This window comes from Brachyhypopomus gauderio, chromosome 7, assembly GCF_052324685.1.
Source record: "Brachyhypopomus gauderio isolate BG-103 chromosome 7, BGAUD_0.2, whole genome shotgun sequence".
Classification (NCBI taxonomy): domain Eukaryota; kingdom Metazoa; phylum Chordata; class Actinopteri; order Gymnotiformes; family Hypopomidae; genus Brachyhypopomus; species Brachyhypopomus gauderio.
Genome location: NC_135217.1, coordinates 2,934,319 through 2,949,793, shown reverse-complemented (window position 1 = coordinate 2,949,793; position 15,475 = coordinate 2,934,319).

Here is a 15,475-nt window from a genome sequence, read left to right as displayed (position 1 = left end):
TGTTTTTACAAGTGAACGGGAGAAATTGAATAAAATATCTATGCATAATTCTATGCAAGTACGGATCATACATTTTATTTAAAATCAACTTATCCAAAATTTCCAAACACATGTTGTCTTCACGCTTCCTCTTCTCCCTTCTTAGCGCAGCGCGTCCATTTGATGCAAAAAAGAACATCACCAGTCTTGTGTCTTTTAATTATTTATTAAAGCTAATACAAACAAGCAATAATAATGAAATAATAAAGAGATCTCTGAGAGTACGCAGAAGTGACATGCTATTCATGTCATCCAGTGTGCAGCTCTGACACCTGTCTGATTCTCCCCCATTATATATGTTTCTAGGCATGCCCCCTTTTTTCTGGTAAACATAGAAGGGGCACATTCCACATGTCAAACCTACAGCTGTTTCTCTCTTATTTTGGAAGCGAGGTCTTCCTTGCTGACCTTACCAAATTGGGTTACAGAAACTCCTCTTTCACATCCCGTTTTTAGCAAACTGCAAACACTTAGAGTATTGGAAAGAGCATACAAGGATTTTCACAGACATTCTTGAAAATAACTTGATTAATAATAATATAATGTAAGCAAAACATAAAAAAACTTGATTAATACTTTAAGGTTAGTCAAATTATATAAGTATTATACTTTAGTATTGTGGTTAAAATATACCTTAGCATGCTTTTACACATATAATTCTTCACAGGGGGGAGCAGGTGCTGGCCCTTAGCGGGGTGGCTGGCCTCCCCTGCAGGGCTGGGTGGCGGAACACAGGGCTTGGTGCCTGGGACCGCCCGACCCCATGCTGGGGCCCTGCCCGTGTTGGGGTGACCTGCACCGCTGGGTGGGGTGGGTCGGTCCACCTTGTGTTGGGGTAGCAGGTCTGGGTCTTGGGGCTCTGAGGTGCCTGGATGGTGGGGATGGGGCGGTTGCTGTTGGGGGCTATCTGGGGTAGGCTGGGGGCACTGGGTTTCAGACTCAGACCAGCTTATCTTCAATCCTGTTGATGTCTGTTGTCGTTTGATTGTTATACAATTGGATTGGTTGTGGGTGCATATATAAGTGCATACCTGTCAAGTTTTGTATTTAAAAATACGGGAAATTTCCCGTATATGACGTCATCGCCTAATTTGCATAATAAGTTATTTGCATATAGCCGCAATCGAGGCTGTAGGAGAAACGAAAACATCTTTGGAGTGGCAAAAAGTGAAGAAAAAACATCCCAAATATGTTTTGAACTACAAATGAATAAAAAAATTAAAAATTTCTAGTGGTATTTCTAGCTACAAAAGGGGACATCTCCTGGGCATATTTCTGTGCCTTTAGCCCACGTTTGTGCTTGGCAGATTGTTCGTGCTGACCATTGACTGGTGCTGACGGACATCGTTCCTTCCCCCATGAGAGACACTAAAATCACAGCTACATATCTTACAGAATGAGTAGCTATGCCCCTTCATGCTCCTCTTTAGGAAAGTAAATTCCCTGTCTCAGTCGTCAAGGTACTTACACGTACGCTTAGCTTTTTTGGCAGGACTGCCTTCTCTCGTTAAATCCATCTCTGATTTGTTGTTCCAGGTTTGCTCCCACTGTCGACACTAAACCCGCGAGTATTCTGTCACTAGCCTCGCGAGAACTGCTACCTGCAGTAGTCTGGGTGGCAGTTCTCGCGAGGCTAGTGACAGAATTCTGTTTGGAGCGGCACATGAATGCTTTAAAAAAATAAAAATTGAAAACTGAAAATATGGGACAAATACGGGAAAATAAAAATACGGGACGACGCCGGGACAGAGCGGTAAAATACGGGACTGTCCCGGCCAAAACGGGACACTTGACAGGTATGTAAGTGTGTTGTGCATATGTGTAACAATGTGTGTCTTGTGCAGCTTAAAGTCAAGACTCGGAAGGCTTCTTTCTCCAATTGCTCCGAATTAAAGATACAATGACCAGTCAACTGGTACAAAGACAAGACATATATAGACAAACAAATGACCCTCAGCTGAGACAGATCGCGTGCCCCGCCCACTTGAGGGACGAACACAACACAACAACAACAGGACAGCTGCCGGTGTGGACGGGGGCAACCGGCAGGGGGCCCTCTGCAACGTGACAGACCCCCCCACCAAAGCCGCACTCCCCTCCAGCTGTGCGGCTCACAGCGGCAGCATAAAAAACAGAGCAAAGGGGCGGGAGGGCGGGGCTACAACACAAAACACACTAGCTCCCCTTCACTGGGCGGAGACAAGGCAGGGACCCGTTCCCTGCAGTCCTAGAGCTGGAACATAAAAACAAACAGGTTAGCTCACCTCCCTGGGCCATCAACAAGATGAAACCATGCCCTGGTCGGTCACAGGGCCCTCATGTCCTAACCAGCCTTCGCCCGCTTGAGCCCCACAACCGTGTGCGGACCGGAAGCTTCAAGCTCACCACACGTCACAGGTGTCGATGTGTGCAGGCTGCCACCCTGGGGCGCGGCCACAGCACCCACTGACCACCTCCCAAACCTACCTCTCCACTCGGAGCTGACCCTTGCCTTCTGGGGAGTGCGTGGACTCTCTACCCAATCCGGTAGACCCCACAAGGTCCAGGAGTGCCGCGGTCCACCACCAGGAGCAACCTGCAACACATTACACACACATGCACACATACTACACACAACACAATAGCGCACTTACTCTGACTGATTAAAACCCCTTTACACAGGGGGGAGGGGACCCCTTTTTATAACGCGAGGCACTAGCGGTTTCACTGGGAGAGAGCGGAGTTCAGTAGTCCCAGGCTCAAGTCACTGCCGTGATAACTTACGGTTCTCAATATGAACACAACACTTAAACACAGCGGGACAAGCGGAGACAGACTCAGCACACTCTCACACAACACATACGACAAATACACACCACGTAGACAAACACTCACCACGAGATATGACCACGAACTAAAGAGAAAGTAAAGGAGACTGGCGGCTTCCGAAAGTGGCTGGTCATTCTGTGACGGGCAGGGAGTGTGAAATAAAATGGAAGCGATCATGCCAAGTCTCAGGGAAAATGGATGGTTTAATGGAGAATGTGCGCAAACCAAAAACCAGTGACATGCTCCGAATTAAAGATACAATGACCAGCGGTCAACTGGTACAAAGACAAGACATATATAGACTAACAAATGACCCTCAGGTGAGATGGATCGCGGGCCCCGCCCACCTGAGGGACGAACACAACACAACAACAGGACAGCTGCCACTGTGGATGGGGGCGAACGGCAGGGGGCCCTCTGCAATATGACAATTCTGCAATTCGACGGTCACAAGAAATTAGCTTGCTTTACAACTCACACCGCTGCCTAGCATATATAGCGCTGGTTTTTATGCTAATAACGTCTCATGGCGTCGTAAAATAACGCATCAAATGTAGTGAATTAATATCAAACAGGAAAATAATTGCAACCCTGAATAGTATTACAACCAGGGCTTAATTTGAGCCGGATCCTGCCGGAACAGGATCCAGGAACTCTTTAATTTTGAAGCGTGCGTTCCGGGAACTGTCTGCCTCGAACCGGCAACTGTTTGCCTCTATGCAGTAATATTTTATACCCCCCGCCCCCCCGTCGACAATTTACGTTTGCCACCCCACCCCCACTTGACAATTTACGTATCTCTCTATGTTTCTCCCCCATTCTGTGGAGGTGGCACGTCTACATTTACGCCTGCCGCCGCTCTGGGTTTTTGGTGCTTTAACACTGGGCCCAGGGCAATAATACATTTCATCTTGTACTTGTACAATGTATGATGAATAAAATCAGATTGATTGATAGGTGTATATATATATATATTAGTGGTGGGACTTTAACGCGTTAATTTCGATTAATTAATTACAGGAAAATTAACGCACTAAAAAATTAACGCATTTTAACGCATTTAACGGACGAGACACTTTTGCACCGTGGAATGTTTCTCAGTGCGCGAGTTCCGAGCATACAGATTATATGGACGCACAATAAGATCATGATGGAGATGACTGAAGAGGCTACGCTGGTGGATGGGAAATTTAAATATAAGAAACTTCCAGATGGAAGTACAAACAAAAATAGTGTTATTTGCACTTTATGTAGGAAGGAGTTCGCTTATCACAGGAGCACTTCCACCCTTGTTACCACCTCAACGCAAAACATGTTGCGGCTAAAGCTGGGCGTACACTGTGCGATATTTTAAATCGTGTACTCAGTTCCAGCTCAAACTGTACGACTAAATCGCAGGGATTCAACAGTGCGATACTCTCACGAGGAGCGATTTGAATTTCAAACATGTTTGATGTTCTTGCAACGCTGCGATTTCTGATCGGAAGTTGGTCGTGAGGTGTGAATCGTTCCTCGTTTACCTGTGTAAACTATACTATGCACGACACGCGATTGAGCCGAAACGAGTGAAAAATCGGCTGAAAATGGGCCAAAAATCGCACAGTGTACGCCCAGCTTAACGCGCAGGTCAGTAATGGTAACTTAGCTGCTAAATGTATTCCTAGTACGATAGGGTGACCAAACGTCCGTAATTCACATCCTGTGAGGAAACGTCCTGGTTTTTAAATTACCTTCATTGGACCATTAAGACTGGATTAAACTTTCGCGAATGGCGCGCGACTCCGCACGCGTTTATACATGATGCGTCACATTATTTGTGTTGTCCGCTCCCTGTGGTCGAAGATAAATCCTTACAAGAAGCGTATGCAAGTTACGAACTACCGTCCAGGGGTGAGTTTCCCAAAACGTTCTTAGCGCCAAGTACTTCTTAACCTCGTACGTAAGAACGTTTTGGGAAACTCACCCCAGAAAGACAATGTCGAAGAAAATCCAGCAGCTGTATGATGAGGAAAGAATTAAAACATGTGGCTCTGACTGGGGATCACTGGACCTCTGTTAGCAACAAGAATGATCTTGGTGTGACAGCTCATATTATAGATGATGAATCTATAGATGATGAAGATCCAGTCATTTGCTTTGAGCATGCAGAAGACCACTTCTAGGCACTATGGAGATGCCTGTGGCAGAGGCCTGGGAAATTAAAGAAAGTCTACCATCTAAAATGGTATTAAAAAACATCTTCTGATTTACTTCAATTCTTCCAATATCCTGAGCAAAACTCCCTAAATTAAACAACATTTTTGGTCAGAATTTCCAATGTTCTGAACTGTTTTCTGCACACTACACATATATTTGTCTTCGTAGTAGACTGGTGGAAAAATAAACAAGATGTTGAAGTTTATGATTATGTTCATTGATTCATTCATCATTCAAACTTAAATGAATATTTCTCATGTTAAATACTGAAATGCGATTAAAATGCGATTAATTTCGATTAATTAATTACAAAGCTTCCGATTAATTCGATTAATTTTTTTGATCGCGTCCCACCCCTAATATATATATATATATATATATATATATATATATATATATATATATATATATATATATATATATATATATATATATTAGGGTGTCCCAAAAAAAAACAAAGTCTGATGATCTCAAGTCTCACCCCCTAAAAGTGTTCTACCTTTGGATAGGACAATGTGTAAAAAATTTTAAGTCATTATGATAATATTTAGTGGTCCCCCAAGGGCGTCAAAGTTTTTATCCACCCGAAAATCATATTTTCGACACGATTTTCCATATTTGAGCAGTTTTATTGAGTGCATATAATGTTTTTACATGTCTTATACATCATAGCGAGTTATTTAACAGTTCTGCATCAATTGTTCAAACATGCAATGCTCAAATTGCACATATTTGCTCAAAATGTGCCAAAAATGCTTCAAACTGGCTGTTTTTTTGGTTAATTTAACAGCAAAACTGAAAGTAGCAATCATGAACACAATCAACAGTCACAAATAAAAAGCTTAACATATTCACACACTCAATCACAAACATGTCGGATTGTCGGTGATGACAAACACTGGATTCCAGTAGAAACTGAAGTCTACACTCTACAATTTAAATGTTTACAAGGTCGTTGCAGTCAGATGTCTTTAACTTGCTTTGATGATTCTCAACAACTTGTCAAAGAGTTGCTCTAGCTTTTCGGTGAACTGTTCCTGTTTGAGCAGATCTGACTGATTGCTGCGTGAACGGTGTTTCATTAGATTATTGCGCTCATTGTACAGGTCTTTTATCTTCTGGACGATGTGATGCTTCTGTCTAACTGGCAAGTGGGACTTTACCCAAAAAGGAACCAACTGATTGTAAACGTCATGTGCGCTATCAGTGACTGTCATCTTCTTAGTGATGTGGTAGTAAATAAAATTCTGAAGCACATCACGACCACTGGGTAAACGAGCACCAAGCAGCATCTCTGTTGGATGACCAATCAGCCATACATTGTCACTACTGCGAGTGACCAAGGATGTTGCCATAATCTGTCAATAAGATAAAATTGCTGCCAGCATTAATCACACAATGCTTAGATAGTGATGCACTAAATGCACTAGAAAAAGTTTATTACAGAAACTTGAGAACTTAGAATTATTAGTACTACAAAAAATAACTGTACAAATAACTACAAAAGAGTTCATGGGTGACTACTTAACGGCCTACTAGTTACTACATAAAACCAATAGTCACAATTTGAAGTTAAATATGTGACAACAGTGGTCAACTGATTTATCACCATTATTAATCATCATTACTCCGCAAAACATTCATAACCAGAATTAATTGATTATTTTATAATCAAAATAACTGATAAATTCTCAAAATTGCTGTCTGAAAATCATGGCAGCCATTTGTAAACAAAAACAAAGAAAACAAATTTAACAAATAAGTAAATTACTTAATACTTACAGTTCATGCATGATGAGTTGCAGTATTGGATTGGTGTTCCTGTTTCTCAGTCTTAAAAACTGACAAAAAATCGCAGCTTTAAGCATTTTCGGCACATTTTTAGCAAATATGTATACTTGTAACGTGTGTTTTGAACAATTGATGCAGAACTGTTAAATAACTCGCTATGATGTATGAGACATGTAAAAACATTATATGCACTCAATAAAACTGCTCAAATATGGAAAATCATGTCGAAAATATGATTTTTGGGTACCTTGGGGGACCACTAATTATTATCATAATGACTTGAAATTTTTTATACATTGTCAAATCCAAAGGTAGAACACTTTTAGGGGGTGAGACTTTTTTTTGGGACACCCTAATATGCATGCATTATGATATATAGTTTCACAAGATAATAACATAAAGCATTGAGGGAGGAGGCAGCATAAGAAAAAGAACAATAACAATCCAGCAATAACGACTCTAGTTGAAATTTTGCCCAGGCACAGTTCTTGGAGCCGCTCAATTCTAGCCAAGCAGAGTTGGTTTCTGGAGGGGATTACTGGTAATCCAGAAGAGGGCATTTAATTATGCTTCACCTGACTCTACAGAGTTGCCTGAATCTTCGAGAGCTGTTCTCTCTGGAAGAGTTCAAGACTATTCTGGATGATCTGGAGGCAGATGCATCTATCCAGGTTAAATAAAGGTTATAATAATAGTTTGTACGTCATTGCCAATGGATAACATGCACTAAGATTCAACCTTCCCAAAACTCCACCTTCATAACTGAATTGCTTGCAGGTGACATTGTTCCTTTAACATTTAGGTCTCCTGCAGAAAATGTGATCCCACTTCCTGTCGCTTTGCCTCTTGTGAATTTGCAGTGTTTGGTGGATGCATCATAATACATTTTGTTGAACAGTTCACAATTACATGAAATGCCATGATTAAAAATGCCAAGAACAAACCAGTTTTCATACAAATTGTAGTCATAAGGCACAGAAAACATAATGGCAAGTTCGCCAACACAATGCATTTTATCAGTGAGGATTTGGTATGTGAGGACCCCTACAGCTCCACAGGCTGTGTCTGAAGTTTTGGTAAATGAACAAGCTTCTTTGGTCTTTTTTTGGATTGTTGGCTGTGGAGGACTGAGACAATATCCACTGCTGGTATAGACCCTGTATAGGGAGAGAGGAACTCAGTCAGCATGAAGGATATTATCACCTGTTATCACACTTATTAGCATATCTTAATATTGGGAAACTAAGCAAAATGTTAGGTATAATCATTAGGAAAATTCAGATTCTGCTCAGTATTAAACAATAAAAATAGAATTAGTCAAGAATGTGGGAAAGGTAATGAAAGAATAAATTCTTATAATCCAACCTTACATTCATAAGATTCACGTCTACTTGCCTTGGGTGTCCTAGGATATAGGAATCACTGTAGTTGGTAATCTGAATGACAATGTTTCTGGATGTGTTTATTCTGCGAGATATTTGCTCAATGCTGAAGCCTGCCAATGTCACTCCTTCAATAATGGCTGTTGCAATATCTGCCTGTTGTAAAAGATGAAAGCAATGAATAAATGAATGAATGAGCCTTATTAAGCAAACTTTGTGAAAAAAAAAACTATTTCCACTGTCAGCCACATCAATTACAAATAAAACAGTAACCCAGGATGTATTCACACAGCTAAATGAAGCCATTCAGAAAACACAGTGTAACCTATAAGTCTAGCTATAGATGAGTGCACTGATGTATCTGACAATGCTCAGCTTTTAGCTTTTGTAAGGTTCTTCAACAAAGATAAAAAGCAAATCTTTGAAGATCTCTTGGGTGTAACATCCTTGCAGACCAGCACAACAGGAGAAAATATCTACCTGGCAATAAAAAAGATGTTGGATAAGAGGGCGATAGAAATTTAAAAAGTAGTTTCTGTAACCACAGATAGAGCCCCTGCCATGTTAGGGTGAGAGAATGGAGCTGTGGCAAGATTAAAAGAGCATAATCCTGAGCTTATCTCTTATCATTGTATTATACACCAATCTGTTCTGTGTCCACCCCCCCTCAACAACTTACACTCGCCACCCCCCCGGCTCTACGAAATATTGGGCGAAGGGGGGCGCAAAAATATCTACTAAAGGGGGGCACGGCAGAAAAAGTTTGGGAAGCACTGATTTATAGCATTCGGGTCTATTAGGAGATACATCGCTACGCGGTTTGAGATGTACTGCTACAATATCGCTACGTGATTCGAGACATACTGCTTTTAGCTTCGGTCTATTTGCTGTGTTTGTATATGGTGTACATGGTGCATAATATATAGAAGATCTGTGAGGATTATATTTGGAGGGGGAAGTTTTGTTTTGTTTTGTGTTAGTAGGGCAGGGCTGCTGATTCGTTTGGGGGTTGTTTTCCCCTGTTTTTTTTATAGGGAGTTAGGTTACGTTATTGTATTTTGGTTTGTTTTTCCTTTGATGAGGTTAGTTATGTTGAATTGGGGGTTGTAAATTTTTGTTTGTTATGTTGGCCTTGGCCCAGCCTGAAGTTCGTGTGTTGTATTCCTCTTATATTATAAGTATTATTGTATTAAATATTATAAATATCCATATACGCAACAAATAAATGAATGGCAAGTAGCCAATGAACGCAGTTCAGTGTCGCCCAATAATTTTCTTTTCTTTTTCTCTTTTATTTATGTTTATATTTTTATGTCGTGGCCTGACTAGCGAGCCAGGGTCATCTGGGCCGTAAAATAAAGTGGGGGATCATCCTACGGTTGGTGTTCGTCTGTTCTTTGCATTGCGTGAGTGCTTGTGCGTGTGCTTTTCGTGCCTTTCTTGTTTGGACGGGTGTTTTGGTGGTTCACGGTTTTCATGCTTTTTGGTTTGGGTATGTGCTGTTGTATGGTTGTCGGTAGGCTTAAGGTTTTGGGACAATGTTCGAGTTGGATGAATTTGTTGCTGCGCCTTCTGTGGACAAATTTGATTCCTCCCGTAAGGCAGATTTGTTCCTCATAGCGGACTACTTTGAGGTCAAGGTTAGTCATGGTGTCTCGAAGGCTGAATTAAAGGATGACCTGTTTCGTCAGTTGGTGGAAAAGGGGATTTTGCATGAGCGAGAGAATGAGAGCGGCTGGAATGGTGGGCGGTGTTAAAGTGGGTTCACCTGTGGCGGCTGAAGCTGCAGAACTCCCTAGCGCTCTGCCCACATCTGTATCTACAACTTTTATAGATCCTGCCCTGTCAATTCGCTTGAAGGAGCTTGAGCTTCGTGAGTTGGAAATTCAGGCTGAAAAGGAAGTGCGAATAAGACAACTGGAACTTGAGGATATGAGAGTGGCTGGTGTGTCAGAGGAGGACACTCAGGACAGGGTGAGATGGAGGAGTTTGATCCGCTGTGGCGACCCCTAAACGGGAATTGCCAAAAGAAGAAGAAGAAGAAGGGCATCATCATCTGTGACATGCAGGGAGTGCAAAATAAAAAGGAAGCAATCACGCCAAGTCTCAGGGAAAAAGGATGGATTAATGAAGAAAGTGCGCAAACCAAAACCTGTGACTCAATCCAAATTAAGGATATAATGACCAGGAGTCAACTGGTACAAAGACAAGACATATATAGACAAACAAACGACCCTCGGGTGAGATGGATCGCAGGCCCTGCCCACCTGAGGGACAAACACAACACAAGATGGAGGTTGCTTGCTTAGCTAGCCTCCAATTTATTTAAACTAAATACAACAAAAGGTACAAAAATGAGTGCAAAAAATGAGAGCTGGTCCGAGTAAGAAGCCTAAAAACTACCACTTCCATACAGAATGGGAGGAGGATGTTTTTCACTATGTCATATTCACTATATTTCACTATGTCATATTCTAAGTGCGTTTGCCTCATCTGTCAGTTGCTATTCCAAACAAAGGAAATGTGGAGCGGCATTTTTGGACTGTGACATTGACATTGACTTTCCTCAGAAAAGCGAACTGAGAAGAAGAAAGGTGAATGAACTAAAATCCCAGTTGTCCGGACAGCAGTCATTTTTCTCACATACGACCACAAAAGCGAAGGCAGCCACCGAAGCATCATTTCGGGTGTCACTTAATTGTTAAGCACAAGAAGTCCTTTCAAGACAGAGAAATGATAAAAAGACGCATTTGTTGAAGCCGCTGATTCCTGGTTCCGAGACTATAAAAACAAATCTGAAATATTATCTTCAATCAAAGCTCAGCAACTTTAGAAGGACTGCGAGTGTTTCTCGCTACAATTAGCGATACTTTAAAATACTTTATAAATATAAATATGAATAAATAAAATACTTTATTTATCCTAAAAGGAAAAGGAAACAAAGAATACACAATATTAAATAGTAATAATAATAACTTAAATAATGATAATATAGAAGAAATACATTTGTTTTGCCTTTTTACTGTAGGTAGATCATTTTGACTTCGTCATCTTTTAAGTAGCTCGCAAGCTGAAAATGTGTGTGCACCCCCGCCATAACAGTATTACAAAAATGCAAAAGTGCCATCTTTATGTATAATTACTGTTTTGCTGAAAATAAAATAAAATTTGATGTTCCAGACCATTGCTTGTGGTACATTTCTAAATTTGGACCTCGGTTAATTTTAGTTGGTTACCCCTGATATACACTATGCATAGTTTTTGTCTACGGTAGGCCGGGCCATCTCTGCAGGGGAGCCGCCCACTTCACATTTCACACATTCTACAACACAGCCACTCCCACTTTCCAATTCATCCACTTACACCTTAATCACCGTCAACTGTCCCCTATCACTGTCACTCCCTGCTTTAGCCCACAGGTTCTGCGAGTCGTCGCTGTGCATTTCTTGTGCCTAGAGGAGTGAGCGTGTGAGTTACGTTCGCCACATTACGGACTCTGCTCCTAGCGCGTCTTGCTTTACTCTCTTTTTTCTTGATTTATTGCTGTGCAATGGACATTAAATATTCCACGGCACCATACTCCACGTCTGCTGCTTCTGTCACCCCATTACAGTTTTGGAATAAAAATCATATATAGACCATCAACATTAACTGTATTAGATGTCTTTATAAGCAAATTTAAGCATAAAACATTAGCTAAAATGCCCTTAAGACCATGTAGAACATATTGTCAGCTATGTCCAAACTATTAACTGGTAGAGTATATACTTAAATAAATACACTGCAGTTACCTACAGGGAGTCTTCTTAAGACATTACTTATTGCATATTCCACTGCCTCACTGTTTGTTTAACAAGAATGAAGCCAGAATAGTGAAACTACGTGTGAAAGATTAAGCACACCCCATGAACATACAGCTCACAAAAGCACTTTTTGCACCAATATCTTGAAGTAATTGTGGGCATTCGGGAAAGCTCTCTTAAGGTCTCACCACAGCATTTTCACTGGGTTTTGGTCTGGACTTTGATTGCTTCTCACCAGCCAACTGACAAAACCTCTGCTTTTACAGAGGTGGGAACACATGATTAAAAAAATCAAGCATTTAATTAGCAGCATCTGACTGCTACGAACCCTCAATCTTTCACACACCGTTTCTGCATTTCGGCTTAGTATTTGGTAAATAATAACATTGTAATGCACCATATGTTGCTCATCTGAGGTTGTTTCTCCCTAATTTTAAGGCATGCTTATGTCCTGATAAAACCTGATAATTCATAATGGTTCTGCACATCTGCATGCATATATATATATATACAGGGCTCTCAAGTTTTGGATTCATGTCAGAGTGTGAGAGTTGTTGAAGGGGGGGGGGGGGTGGCTAACGTAAGTTGTTGGGGGGGGGGGGGTGGCGAACGTAAGTTGTTGAGCGGGGTGGGGGTTTGTATATCGTGATCGATCGCCAGTGGAGGGCGACATAGATATGGATCGGAGGTAAATAAACTAGATTTTTTTTTCTCGCCGTCTGAAATCGGAAGTGTGGCGTGTGAAGACGGTCAAATGCGTGTGTCACACGCTCAATGCGTGAGACTTGAGAGCCCTGTATATATATATATATATATATATATATATATATATATATATATATATATATATATATATATATATATATATATATATATATATGGTCTGTCATAGGATGAGCATAATGAAGAAAGGACAGAAGTTAGCGTTCATTACCATTATATTTGATGTACTGAGGAGGTTGTACTGAGTGACAATTTATCCACACGGACTTCAAATATGCAATTGGAACAGCCCCACTCTGAAACATAAATCATAAAAAGGGACACATCACACACACATACACACACACACAGTACTTGCCAAACAGAGTGATGAGACAATGCACCTGCTGTTACAAAGTAAATCTATTACAGTGCAGCACAGCTGCCTTTGCATTGAAGAGAGAGGCAAAGAAAGGTTTAGAAAGAGAGGAACCTAAAGCACATAGTTCTACTCACTACTCTACCGTGAATGGGGGGGGCACATATACTGTGGCATGCACTCACCAGTGGCAATTGCTCTAAGACTGCAAGGGAAGCTCAGCTTCCCCTAAAATGTCAAAAAATAAGTGATCAAACATATACTGTTGTGTGTACGTCATTGACTAAATATGCGCTACAATGCGCTCAACTTTTGTTCAGAATCAGCTTCTTATCACTGGTAACGACGCGGCTTTCCTCTCACTCAGTCCCGCAGCTTCACAGTGCTTTAAACGGTGTGGACGCTGAGCGTCTACAGAGTTCAATAGCGGAGCAAAGAGTGCAGCGAAACGAGACGAGCCATTGGATGAATGCTGGGCTTTGTCCCGCCCATCGGACGCTCAGCGTCTCTGGGGGTCTATGCAGCAGTGGGCTGGCCTCGGCTGGCCCGGACACTCAGCTTCTGCATGATGATTGGATGATCTGTCTGAGGCTGAATCCTTTTTTGATTGACAGCGAAATGAGCGAATCAGCGATCTTTTGGTATAAACCTCCATGGGAGCATTTAATTTAATTTTTATTTTAATTCTGTTCTGAGTTGAACCGGAGATTTTCCTAATCTTCTTAGCGGCATTTTCTTCGTTAAAAACGACTAGCGACAAATCAAGCTTCTATTTCTGGTGGTTTTTGTTGTAGCTGCTTGTGTTTGGAGACTGACTTATATTACTCAAGCCGAAATTGAGCTTCCTCTCCTTGAAAGACCAGCATCCGCCACTGGCACTCACTTAACATAGGCCCACGTAATCCCGCATAGAGACACAACGTGCCGTAAAGCGCCACACAGTGCAAATAAAATGTTATTTACTTTTACAGCGGTTTATCAAATATTTATTTATTTATGGGGAGATGGGCCGCGGGCCGGTACAAATTCATTAATGGGCCGGTTCTGGCCTGCGGGCCGCAAGTTTAATAGCCCTGCGCTAGATCGAAAGGCAGTCATGGCCTGGTGGTTAGGGAACTGGTCTTGTGACCGGAGGATCGTGGGTTCGATTCCCAGACCTGAGGCCATGACTGAGGTGCCCTTGAGCAAGGCACCTAACCCCAACTGCTCCCCGGGCGCCGGGCTAGGGCTGCCCACTGCTCTGGGTACGTGTGATCCACAGCCCTCTAGTAATCACTAGTGTGTGTGTGTTCTGACTGCACAGATGGGTTAAAAGCGGAGGACAAATTTCAATTGGGGTGTAAAAAATCACAATTGACAAATATGGCACATTTCATTTTTCATTTCATATACATCCAGTAGTTTACACTGGTAATTGGAGCTACAGATTGTTCAGCCAGGTCTTCTACACTCCTCCTTTGCATCCATTCATGGTGTGTTCAATACCATTCCATTACAATACTGCAGACATTACATCACTCCTTTTTTAACGTGTCCTCTTAAAACCGACTTAGGTAACATAGAAAAAACTAATTTCACAGTGTCTCTGTAGTGTCATCTGCAGCAAAACAATCCTTCTTCAGAATGAGTGTGACAGCACTGTTTTTTATTTATTTTTTTCTAACAAAATTAACATATTTGTATTTGAACAATATTGGTGTACTGGTATTGTTGACCAATAAACACATCATTCTATGTGACTGACTATATCAGGATGTGAATGAGTCTTTAACTATTCTGGAACACAAACTGTTAAGTAATGCCTGTGTGAATGTGGAGTCTTCTATCCCTTTGAACCTGACTCGTCATGTCAGTTAGGTATGCTGGGCAATGCCTGGTTTGCATCCGTGGGTATCTTGTTGCTGGAATAGTGATGTTCTCATCCTCGTAGCAGCTCCATCTGTGTCACCGGGGTGTTGGCTTGGCACGCTAAACAGTTCTTGACCGGTACCCTTTATTCTCACTATGTTTGAATAAACCAGCTGAGCTCAGCCATGCTGCTCTACTATTTGAAGTCGGTGCCATTTTAATTACTTTGGTCTCCATAGGAGAACCGAGATTGCAAATCCTGCCTCCTCACACAAGGTTACACAAACATGCATGCATACACATTTACTCTCCTCCTCCTTTCAACATATTCATTCACACACACTAGATGTTTTACTCTTCACTGTAAATATGCTGATCCTGTTGATACCGTTTGTGTTTTAGAATAGTTTGAGTTAAATAATTGTAGCATTTGTTTCACCAAGTTGTCTGTTATCATTCAAAATCTCCAAATAATTTAGTTAGTTAAATCCTTCAGACACCAAACCATTAATTACTTAATTTAGTTG